Here is a 10,278-nt window from a genome sequence, read left to right on the forward strand (position 1 = left end):
TTTAGTAGAGACGGGGTTTCACCATGTTGACCAGGATGGTCTCGATCTCTTGACCTCATGATCCACCCGCCTCGGCCTCCCAAAGTGCTGGGATTACAGGCTTGAGCCACTGCACCCGGCCCAAAATACTTTTTTGTATCCAGTTTCCTTCCCTCCAAGAGTCTGGGAGTTCTTGTCCCGAATGCCCAAGGTCCAGGGGCCCTGCCCTTCCCCAGGGATGATTCTTGGCCAGGCTAGCCTGAGGCCTTATTATTTTTTGTTTCTTTTCTTTTCTTTTTTTAGAGACAGGATCTCACTCTGTCACCTAGGCTGGAGGGCAGCAGCCCAGTCATAGCTCACTGCAGACTCGAACTCCTGGGATCAAGAGATCCTCCTGCCTCAGCCTCCCAACTAGCTGGGACTATACCCATGAGCCACCATGCCCGCCGAATTAAAAGAAAATCTTTTTGGCCGGGCAAGGTGCCTCACTCCTGTAATCCCATCACTTTGGGACACCGAGGCGGGCACGTCGCATGAGACTGGTCCGGCCAACATGGTGAAACTGTCTCTACAAAAAAAATGCAAAAATGGGACCGGGCATGATGGCTCACGCCTGTAATCCAAGCACTTTGGAGGCCAAGGCAGGCAGATCACCTGAGGTCGGGAGTTCGAGACCAGCCTGATCAACATGGTGAAACCCCGTCTTTAAAAAAAAATAAAAAATAAAAAAATGCAAAAATGGCCGGTCATGGTGGCACACGCTGGAAGTCGCAGCTACTCTGGAGGGTGAGGGAGAGAATCAATCACTTGAGTCTGGGAGGCGGAGGTTGCGGTGAATCGAGATGTGCCACTGCACTCCAGCCTGGGTGACAAAGTAAGACTCTGTCTCAAAAAAAATTTTTTTAGGGGAGGTCAAGGAGGGCAGATCACCTGAGGTTGGGAGCTCGAGATCAGCCTGACCAACATGGAGAAACCCTGTCTCTATTAAAAATACAAAAAATCAGGCAGGGCGCAGTGGCTCACACCTGTAATCCCTAGCACTTCGGGAGGCCAGGGTGGGTGGATCACCTGAGGTCAGGAGTTCAAGACCAGCCTGGCCATCATGGTGAAACCCCATCTTTAAAAAAAAAAGAAAAAAGAAAAAAATATATATAAAAAATTAGCCAGGCATGGTGGCATGCCTATAGTCCCAGCTACTCAGGAGGCTGAGGTAGGAGAATCGCTTGAACTTGCGAGGTGGAGGTTGCGGTGAGCCGAGACTACACCATTGCACTCCAGCCTGGGCAACAAGAACAACTCCATCGCAAAAAAAAAAAAAAAATTTTTTTTTTTAAAGGCTGGGTACAGGGGCTCATGCCTGTAATCCCAACACTTTGGGAAGTTGAGGCGGGTGGATCATTTGAGGTCAGGAGTTCAAGACCAGCCTGGTGAACATGGTGAAACCCCATCACTACTAAAAGTACAAAAATTAGCCGGGCAGTAGTAGCCCGTGCCTGTAATCTCAGCTACTCGGGAGACTGAGGCAAGAGAATCACTTGAGCCTGGGAGGTGGAGGTTGCAGTGAGCCAAGATTGCCACTGTACTCCAGCCTGGGTGACAGAGTGAGACCCTGTCTCAAATTTTTTTTTTTTTTTTTTTTTTTTTTTTTTTTTTTTTTTTTTTGAGACGGAGTTTCTCTTATTTTATTTTTTTTTTTTTTTTTTTTTTTAGATAGGGGTTCTTGCTATGTTGCCCAGGCTAGTGTCAAACTCCTGGGCTCAAGTGATCCCCCTGCCTCAGCCTCCCAAAGTGCTGGGATTACAGGCATGAGCCACCACACCTGGCCAGCTATTTCTGACTAATTTGGTCTGCAACTTGGAGTTAGGGTGGCCAGGGACCCAGGTCACCCATATCTGCAGCCCTGGACCCCAAAAGGGATAGGGAGGGAGGGCTGCCACCATGAAAGTAATGCTGCCACCACCTTGTCGTGCTAACAACCACAGAGGGCTGCAATTCTTGTTCCTGTGCCCAAGTCCCAGATACAGTCATTGGGGCAGAGGGAGGAGGGTTAGCCCAGCAGCTGTTGCTCCCCCATTCCAAGGCTTTGTGCCTACCGTCCTGCTGTGACAAACGCGCATACACCCACAGCAGCTTCCTGTGTCTGGTTGTGCACCAGGAGACTCGCTAATGCCAAAGAGATGTGCACCAGGAGAGAGGGACATCACATGTCACAGCATAGAGCTCACAGACACATAACAGGGCTCACAGCGTCACGATTTTGGACATACAACTAACTGTCCAACTTCCCAACTCACACCAAACCTTAGACGCAGAGCCCTTGGACACACAACTTCCAGACCTACACCCTTCAGACACACCCTCCTTGGAGACACAAACCCCTCCTACTACAACCTCCGGGACTCACACCCCACGACACACACCCCTTCAGACACACACCCCACCCTGGGACGCCCAGCAGCACAGCCGGACCGCCAGAACCTACCCAGTCCGCAAAAGCCGCTCAGAGGACGCCGCAGGAGTCTCAACCCAACACGACACGCACCTGCTCGGCCTGGGCCCTGGGGCGCTGGGCGCACGGACCCGCGGCGGCTGCGCGAAGATCAGAGGCCCGCGGCCGCAGGTGCCTTGGGAGCAGGGAGGCCCCGCCCCCGGGAGCTGATTGGGTGGGGCGGGATTATTTGCATAGAGGGCGTCACCCTGGAGGCGGTGATGGGCGGGCACGTGGGCGCGGCCCCGCCCCGGGAGTTCAGCGGTCTGGGACTCAGACGCCAAAGGATGCTGGGGCGCCAGAGGTGGGGGCGCGGATAAGGAAGAAGCAGGACGGAGAGAGGGGGGCTGGATCAGACTGGCTAGGCTTTCCCCGGCCTCACTGGGCGCCCTTGACCTTGCTGCCGACCCCTGACCCTACTGTGATCCTAACTCTAACTCGAAACCTGTTCCTAACTCGCCCCAACTTGCCTGGATTAATTCCATCCTGCGTGAAATAAGACTCCGATCCCGGCCCCTGTCGGCCGGAGGAATCAAGCCCTTCTCGCAGGCAACGCTGACCCTCGCAGGTCAGCGGAATGGAGGGACTGCAGGACCGGGCTCTGGGGTCGCCTGTGTGACCTCAGCTGTGCCTCCCGGGGCCAGACACATGTCCCCATGTGTCCCCACAGGGAGTGACAGACCCTCCGCTGCTTCTGGTCTCTCGACCCCGCTCCGTCCGCCTCTCCACCATCCCAAGACCACCACACTGCTTCCACCAACCACGCTCCCATCCTTCCCTCTCCTTGCTAGAGGCTGTTTTCTAAACTTTGAAGATCAGCTGTGAGGGGCCTTCCAGGATTGGACCCCAGCCCAGACCTCTAAATCCACCCCTTCCCCTGGGATCCCAGCACAGGACAGACCCAGAGGAAGCTCAGAGGGGGGTTGGTGAATGCATCCGTGTGAAAAGAATTGCAGGACAAAGATGGCTCTGGGATGGGCACTTCTGGAGAAGCCCCCTGTCTGGGGCGGGCAGGGGCTCCATGCACTCCTCTAGCCCTGGGGGGTCAGGCCTGGGCCAGAAGGAGGCTGAGACAGGCCAGAATGGGGGACAAGGACTGTGCCAGAGGAGTCAGGGTTTCTCAGAAGAGGGGGCATTTGTGTTGGGCTTTTTTTTTTTTTTTTTGAGATGGAGTCTCGCTCTGTCACCCAGGCTGGAGTGCAGTGGCAAAATCTAGGCTCACTGCAACCTCCGCCTCCCGGGTTCAAGCGATTCTTCTGCCTCAGCCTCCTGAGTAGCTGAGACTACAGGTGCATGCCACTACACCTGGCTAATTTTTGTATTTTTAGTAGAGAGAGGGTTTCGCCATATTAGCCAGGCTGTTCTCGAACTCCTGACCTTGTGATCTGCCTGCCTTGGCATCCCAAAGTGCTGGGCTTACAGGCGTGAGACACCGTGCCCAGTCTATGCTGGGCTTTCAAGTACGTGTAGGAGTTTGCCACTAGGAGAAAGGCTTTTCTTGTTTTTTCCTTCAAGACAGGATCTCAGTTCATTGCCCAGACTGGAGTGCAGTGGCAGGATCATAGCTTACTGCAGCCTCGACCTCCTGGGCTCAAGCAATCCTCCCAACTCAGCCCCCCCAGCAGCTGGGACTACAGGGATGCCCCGAGCTAATTCTGTTTTTTGGTTTTTTTAGAGAGGTCTTGCTATGTTGCCCAGGCTGGTTCCAAACTCCTGGGCTTAAGAGATCCTTCCACCTCGGCCTCCCAAGGTGCTGGGATTACAGATGTGAGTCACTGCGTCAGACCCGAGAAGGGCTTTTTCAAGAGGGACCAGCACTTGCAAATGTGCAGAGGAAGAGCACAGAACATTCTCTGGCCCGGGAGATGAGGAAGGTGAAGCCAGAACAGCAGGCAGAGGATGGAGAGCAGGGGTGCTGTAAAGCTGCCAGGTGTCCACCCCCTCCAGAGACGAGAGCGGCTGGTTTCCCAAAATCAGGGGAAGGCATGTGGCAGATGCCGATGTGGGGGACACTGAGACAGGGTGACTGGGAGGCTCGTGTCTCTCCCCACACCTCAGTTTACCCACCTGTGACATGGGCAGTGTGGACCTCTGGTCTGGGCACAGCTTTCTCTTTGGACATGAAAACTATAGCATTCACACTGTGTCATCATGGGCCCTCCTGTCCCATCCATTGCCTAGTGCCACACACTCAGGTGTCCCGAGGACACACAGGGGCCTGGGCCAGGCTGGGGGCTTCTGCCTCCACTCCACAGTGTAGAACAAGGCTCGGGGAGTGTGGAGGTGGCTGGGGAGCCCGGGGGCCCCCCGAGGGCTGCTCTGTTTACCCGCGGTCGCCCGCCTGCCTCTGATGCAACAGGCAGGCTCTGGTTACGTGAGGCCGGCAGCTGGGCCAGCTCTGGGGGAAGGGCTAGCCGGGCAGAGCGAAGCTGGCCGGTGCTGGCCCATGCACCCCAACCCCCCGGCCCCCTCCTTCTGGTGGGCATCATCTTCCGTTATTCAGAGTCTGTCCCCGTCCTTTGGCCTCTGTTCCTATCCTCTACCTTCCCCAATCACTAATTGTGTCCCCTAGCAGGGCCACCAAGAGTCTTAACCTCATTCTTCTCAGATGAAGGGACACCCTTATTTGCTAGAGTAAGGTTGGAGGGTAGAGGGCAAGGTTGTGGGCAGGAAGGGATAGGATAGAAAGGGCCAGAGTGGGTGGCGAGGGAGAAGGGGGACCTGGGACGGGGCTGGGAGATGGGGGAGGCAGCAGGTGGAGGATGGATGGAGGAGGAGGCTGAGGTAGGAGGAGAAGCTGCCCCGCTCTGTCTCCCTCCTCCAGAACCTCGCCCGTCTCCCAGGGGAAGGCTTTGAAGGACCTTCCATGGCAAGGATGTGTGGCCCAGTGGGTAGGGAGGGCCTCCGAGGTTAAAGAACCCCGAGTCCCCCTCCCAGCTGTGCTGCCCCCTCCCTGTGTGACCTCAGGATGGTCACTGCATCCCCAGGGCCTCTTTGCTCATGTGAAAAGTGCGCATAGGCCAGGCACGGTGGCTAATGCCTATAAGCCCAGTATTTTGGGAGGCCGAGGTGGGTGGATCACTTGAGGCCAGGAGTTCGAGACCGGCCTGGCCAACATGGTGAAACCCCATCTCTACTAAAAATACAAAAATTAGCCAGGCATGGTGGCACATGCCTGCAATTCCAGCTACTCAAGAGGCTGAGGTAGGAGAATTGCCTGAACCTGGGAGGAGGAGGTTGCAGTGAACCAAGATCACACCACTGCACTCCAGCCTGGGCGACAGAGCAAGACTCTGTCTCAAAAAAAAAAAAAAAAAAAAAAAAAAAAAAAAAAAAAAAAAAAAAAAAAAAAAAAAGAACTGGGGTAATAGCAGCCCTCAAGGCCCACCCACAATGTTCCCTCCTCCAAAGGCGTTCCCATCCTCTTACCACTTGAGGTCCCTCTACCTCGCCGTCCCTCCTTCCAGCTTAGCACTGACCCAGGGGGTAGGGTAGAGTGTGTGCCTGCCTCTGTCTCCCCCAGCCTGGGGGTTCCTTGGGCCCCGACCCAGTGCATGGTGGCACCAAAGGGGTGTCTCCATGGGTTTCTTTCTTTTCTTTTCTTTTCTTTTGAGACAGAATCTTGCTCTGTCGCCCAGGCTGGAGTGCAGTGGCTCGATCTCTACTCACTGCAACCTCCACCTCCTAGGTTCAAGCAATTCTCCTGCCTCAGCCTCCTGAGCAGCTGGGACTACAGACACATGCCACCATGCCCAGCTAACTTTTTGTATTTTTAGTAGAGATAGGGTTTCACCATATTGGCCAGGCTGGTCTCAAACTCCTGACCTCATGATCCACCTGCCCTGGCCCCCCAAAGTGCTGGGATTACAGGCGTGAGCCACCATGCCCAGCCTCTTTCATTTTTTAGAAACGCAGTTGCTCTGTTGCCCAGGCTGGAGTGCAGTGGTGCAATCATGGCTCCCCGCAGCCTTAAACTCCTGGGCTCAAGTGATCCTCCTACCTTGGTCTCCAAAAGCACTGGGATTACGGGTGTGAGCCACTGCGCACAGCCACCACGGGTTTCTTGAAGAACTGGAGAATCCCCCAGGAAGGTGTAAGCAGTGAAAGTGAGTGGGGGCCAAGCCTGGGACACCCAGAAGCCTTGTTCAGGGCTATGACAGGGCTAAAAAGAGGCTTTCCAGGGGCCTGAGTGTGCAGGACTCTAGTAACCCAGAGCAGGTCTGAAATAAAAACCAGGACTCAGACCGAGGGCTAAGGACAAACCCCGCGGACGTCTGATGCTCATCCTGACCACTGTGGACAGAGCAGGGGCAGGTCGCTGCCCTCTATGAGTCTCTTTACCCCCTCCGCAGACCATGGTTGGGATCCCTTCTGGGTGACCTCTAGCCTCCTGAGCACTGCACACTTGTTTGGATGCCCCATGGCACAGAGAGCTCACTGCCTCTCTTCTAGCTGCCCACCTATCTCCGGAGTCCTGCCGGGAGTAAATACTATTTTTTTTTTTTTTTTTTGAGATGGAGTCTTGCTCTGTGGCCAGGCTGGAGTGTAGTGGTGCAATCTCGGCTCACTGCAATCTCCGCCTCCCAGGTTCAAGCCATTCTCCTGCCTCAGCCTCCCGAGTAGCTGGGATTACCAGCGTGCGCCACCACAGCCAGCTAATTTTTGTATTTTTAGTAGAGATAGGGTTTCAGCATGTTGGCCAGGATGGTCTCAATCTCCTGACCTCATGATCCACCTGCCTCAGCCTCCCAAAGTGTTGGGATTACAGGCATGAGCCACCGCGCCAGCTGGTTTTTGGGTTTTTTTTTTTTTTTTTAAATAGACTCTACCTCTGTCACCCAGGCTGCAGTGCAGTGGCATAATTTTGGCTCACTGCAACCTCCACCTCCCGGGCTCAAGCGATTCTCCTGCCTCAGCCTCCCAAATAGCTGGGATTACTGGCACTCACCACCACACACGGCTAATTTTTGTACTTTCCGTAGAGACGAGGTTTCACCATATAGGCCAGGCAGAGTCGAACTCCTGACGTCAAGTGATCCGCCAACCTCGGCCTCCCAAAGTGCTGGGATTACAGGTGTGAGCCACCGCGCCTGGCCAGCAAATGCTAATGAGCAAGCTCTAGGAGTGCCCTTGCCCTCCACCCTGACAAGGGAGGTTTCGAGCTCTTGTTCTCAAAGCCCTCTGGCCTCTCAGAACCTCAGTTCACTCTCTGAAAAGTGGGAGCAAGGGCATTTAGGGTGAAAAAGGGTGGAGGGTCACAGGGTGCCCACCAGGGCCAGCCAGGACTGCAGACAATGAGTGGACGGAGGCTGAGCTTCCCGCCAACGCTTTGCCTCTTGCGCCCCCTGGCGGCCAAAGTGGGCGGGATGCCCTCCAGGCAAAAAGGGCGAATCGAACGTGCAAAACGAGATGCAAATTAACCAGTGTTCCCAGGAGCCCTTGGACTCGGGGTGATGAGGTGTCTGACAGTCCAAAGTCCTGATCAGACATCTTTTGTTTATTATTTTTAATTGTTTTTTGAGACACAGTTTCGTTCTTGTTGCCCAGGCTGGAGTTCAATGGCACGATCTTAGCTCACTGAAACCTTGGCCTCCCGGGTTCAAGCGATTCTCCTGCCTCAGCCTCCTAAATAGCTGGGATTACAGGCATGTGCCACCACGCCTGGCTAATTTTGTATTTTTAGTATAGACGGGGTTTCACCATGTTGGTCAGGCTGGTCTCAAACTTCAGACCTCAGGTGATCCACCCGCCTCAACCTCCCAAAGTGCTGGAATTACTGCAAGAGGCCACCATACCCAGCCCATTATTATTTTTTGAGACAGAGTCTCGCTCTGTCACCCAGGCTAGAGTGCACTGGCTCGATCTTAGCTCACTGTAACCTCCGCCTCCCAGGTTCAAGCAATTCTCCTGCCTCAGCTTCCCAAGTAGCTGGGATTATAGGTGCCCACCACTACACCCAGCTAATTTTTTATATTTATGGTAAACAGGGTTTCACCATGTTGGCCAGTCTGGTTTTGAACTCCTGACTTCAGGTGATCTGCCCACTTCAGCCTTCCAAAGTGCTGGGATTACAGGTGTGAGCCACCATGACCAGCTATTTTTTTTTTTTATAGAGACAGGGTCTCTCCATGTTGCCCAGGCTCGTCTCCAACTCCTGGACTCAGGAGTTCCTCCAGCCTTGACCTCCCAAAGTGCTGGGATTACAGGCGTGAGCCACCATAGCTGGCTTAGATCCCTTTTAAGAGAGAGGACTGGGCCAGGTGAGGTGGTTCACACCTGTAATCCCAGCAATTTGGGAGGCTGAGGCAGGTGGATCACGAAGTCAGGAGTTCACGACTAGCCTGACCAAGATAGTGAAACCCCCGTTTCCACTAAAACTACAAATTAGCTGGGCATGGTGGTAGCTGCTTCTAATCCCAGTTACTCGGGAGGCTGGGGCAGGAGAATCACTTGAACCCAGCAGCAGAGGTGAGTGAGCCAAGATCATGCCACTGCACTCCAGCCTGGCAACAGAGAGACAAAACTGTCAGTCACTGGTTGAGGTCGCACCCAGGGGGGCTATGAGTGACTCAGAGTTCTAGAAGGGTCTGGGGTCCCCGATGCCTGCCTCCCTCACCCCCCAGCCCCAGTTGTCCTCACAGGTGCTGGGAGGGAGGTGACAATCCCGTTCTGCTGCCAGTTTCTCCTGCAGGTCTGAGCAAGACAGGGCTGGCCTGTCTGGCTCACAAATACCAGTCAGCGTTTGCTGGATAAATGGTCGCATGGAGAACAGATGGACATTGAGAGGTATCTTCAGAGCAGGTAAGAAGGGCAAAGGACTCTGGAGGCCACGTGCTAATCAGGGCCCCGGATGGGGTGGTTCTGGGCTCCTCCAACTCCTCAGCAGAGTGGAACGGTGGAGAGGCAGGGTAGTGGCACAGAGGCCCCCCAGTATGCCCTAGGAGGAGGAAAGGCAGGGCTGAACCCCCCTTCCAGGACTTCAAACACCTTGACAGGCCCGACGCCCCAGCAGGATGCCCTGTCTCCCCTTGGGACACCCCTGCTTTTCCCACCCATCTCCAGCAACCACCCCCCAGCACCAAGCTGAGTAACCCTCCCGGAGCAGTAGGACTGGGCCCTGTCTCAACCCCAAACAACCCCATCTGAGCTCCCTAATACTCTGTACTGGAATAGGGATTCTGGGGTAGCGCTGTGTTGGCATACAGCTGGCACTACAGATGCGTAACCTGTGGAGGCCTGGTCACCCACACTTGGCATTCACAGCGGTCAGTGCAGGCCCTTCTGCAAACAGCAGCAGAAGTGGACTCAAAGCCATTTTGGCAAAAATCATAATTCAGAGATCGATGAAACTGAAGAATTGAAATGAAATTGGCTAGCATCAGGTACAGCTGGATCCAGGGCCCCAGGCAAGGTTCTCAGGTCCACCCCCCACCCCTCGCCACCATGCTCCTGGCAGAACTCCCAGGAAAGGCCTCTTGTTGGGCCATGCGTCCAACTTGAACTAGTCACTGGGACCTAGGACACCGGCAGCTCTGATTGGCCAGGCCGAGGTGCCACATCCACCCTTGGAACTAGGGGTGGCTTCTCCACGTGGCCTGAGCACGCTGCTCGGGGCCGAATGCAAGGTGGGAAGGTAGGTCTGCGAGGGTCCAGCCTTCCTTATCCAGATGAACAAAAGGAGAACCAAGGCCGGGCGCAGTGGCTCAGGCCTGTCATCCCAGCACTTTGGGAGGCTCAGGCGGGGGGGATCACTTGAGCTGGCCAACATGGTGAAACCTCGTCTCTACAAAAAATACAAAAAATTAGCTGGC

The 10,278-nt window shown here is 54.8% G+C and overlaps 1 protein-coding gene and 1 long non-coding RNA gene across 4 annotated transcripts in view; both read right to left on the bottom strand.

The window, feature by feature from the left end:
* Window positions 1–10,278, bottom strand: part of BORCS8 (BLOC-1 related complex subunit 8) — a 28,989-nt gene that overhangs the window by 1,707 nt on the left and 17,004 nt on the right. The window contains exon 6 of one of the 3 annotated variants that reach the window (XM_037728798.1): window positions 8,923–9,404. The exons of 1 other annotated variant lie outside the window; for it this stretch is intronic. The gene's annotated coding sequence lies outside the window, so the exon portion shown is untranslated. Of the gene's footprint in view, window positions 1–8,922; window positions 9,405–9,781; window positions 10,251–10,278 lie in introns of those variants that run through there. One more of the 3 variants, XM_037728796.1, reaches the window with a different exon arrangement.
* The window catches only part of LOC108284582, a 21,622-nt gene continuing 21,125 nt past the window's right edge, over window positions 9,782–10,278 (bottom strand). The window contains exon 3 of the long non-coding RNA XR_001817275.2: window positions 9,782–10,121. This is a non-coding gene — a long non-coding RNA (uncharacterized LOC108284582). The remainder of the gene's footprint in view (window positions 10,122–10,278) is intronic.

This window comes from Cebus imitator, unplaced genomic scaffold (assembly GCF_001604975.1).
Source record: "Cebus imitator isolate Cc_AM_T3 unplaced genomic scaffold, Cebus_imitator-1.0 Scaffold280, whole genome shotgun sequence".
Taxonomy (NCBI): Eukaryota; Metazoa; Chordata; class Mammalia; order Primates; family Cebidae; genus Cebus; species Cebus imitator.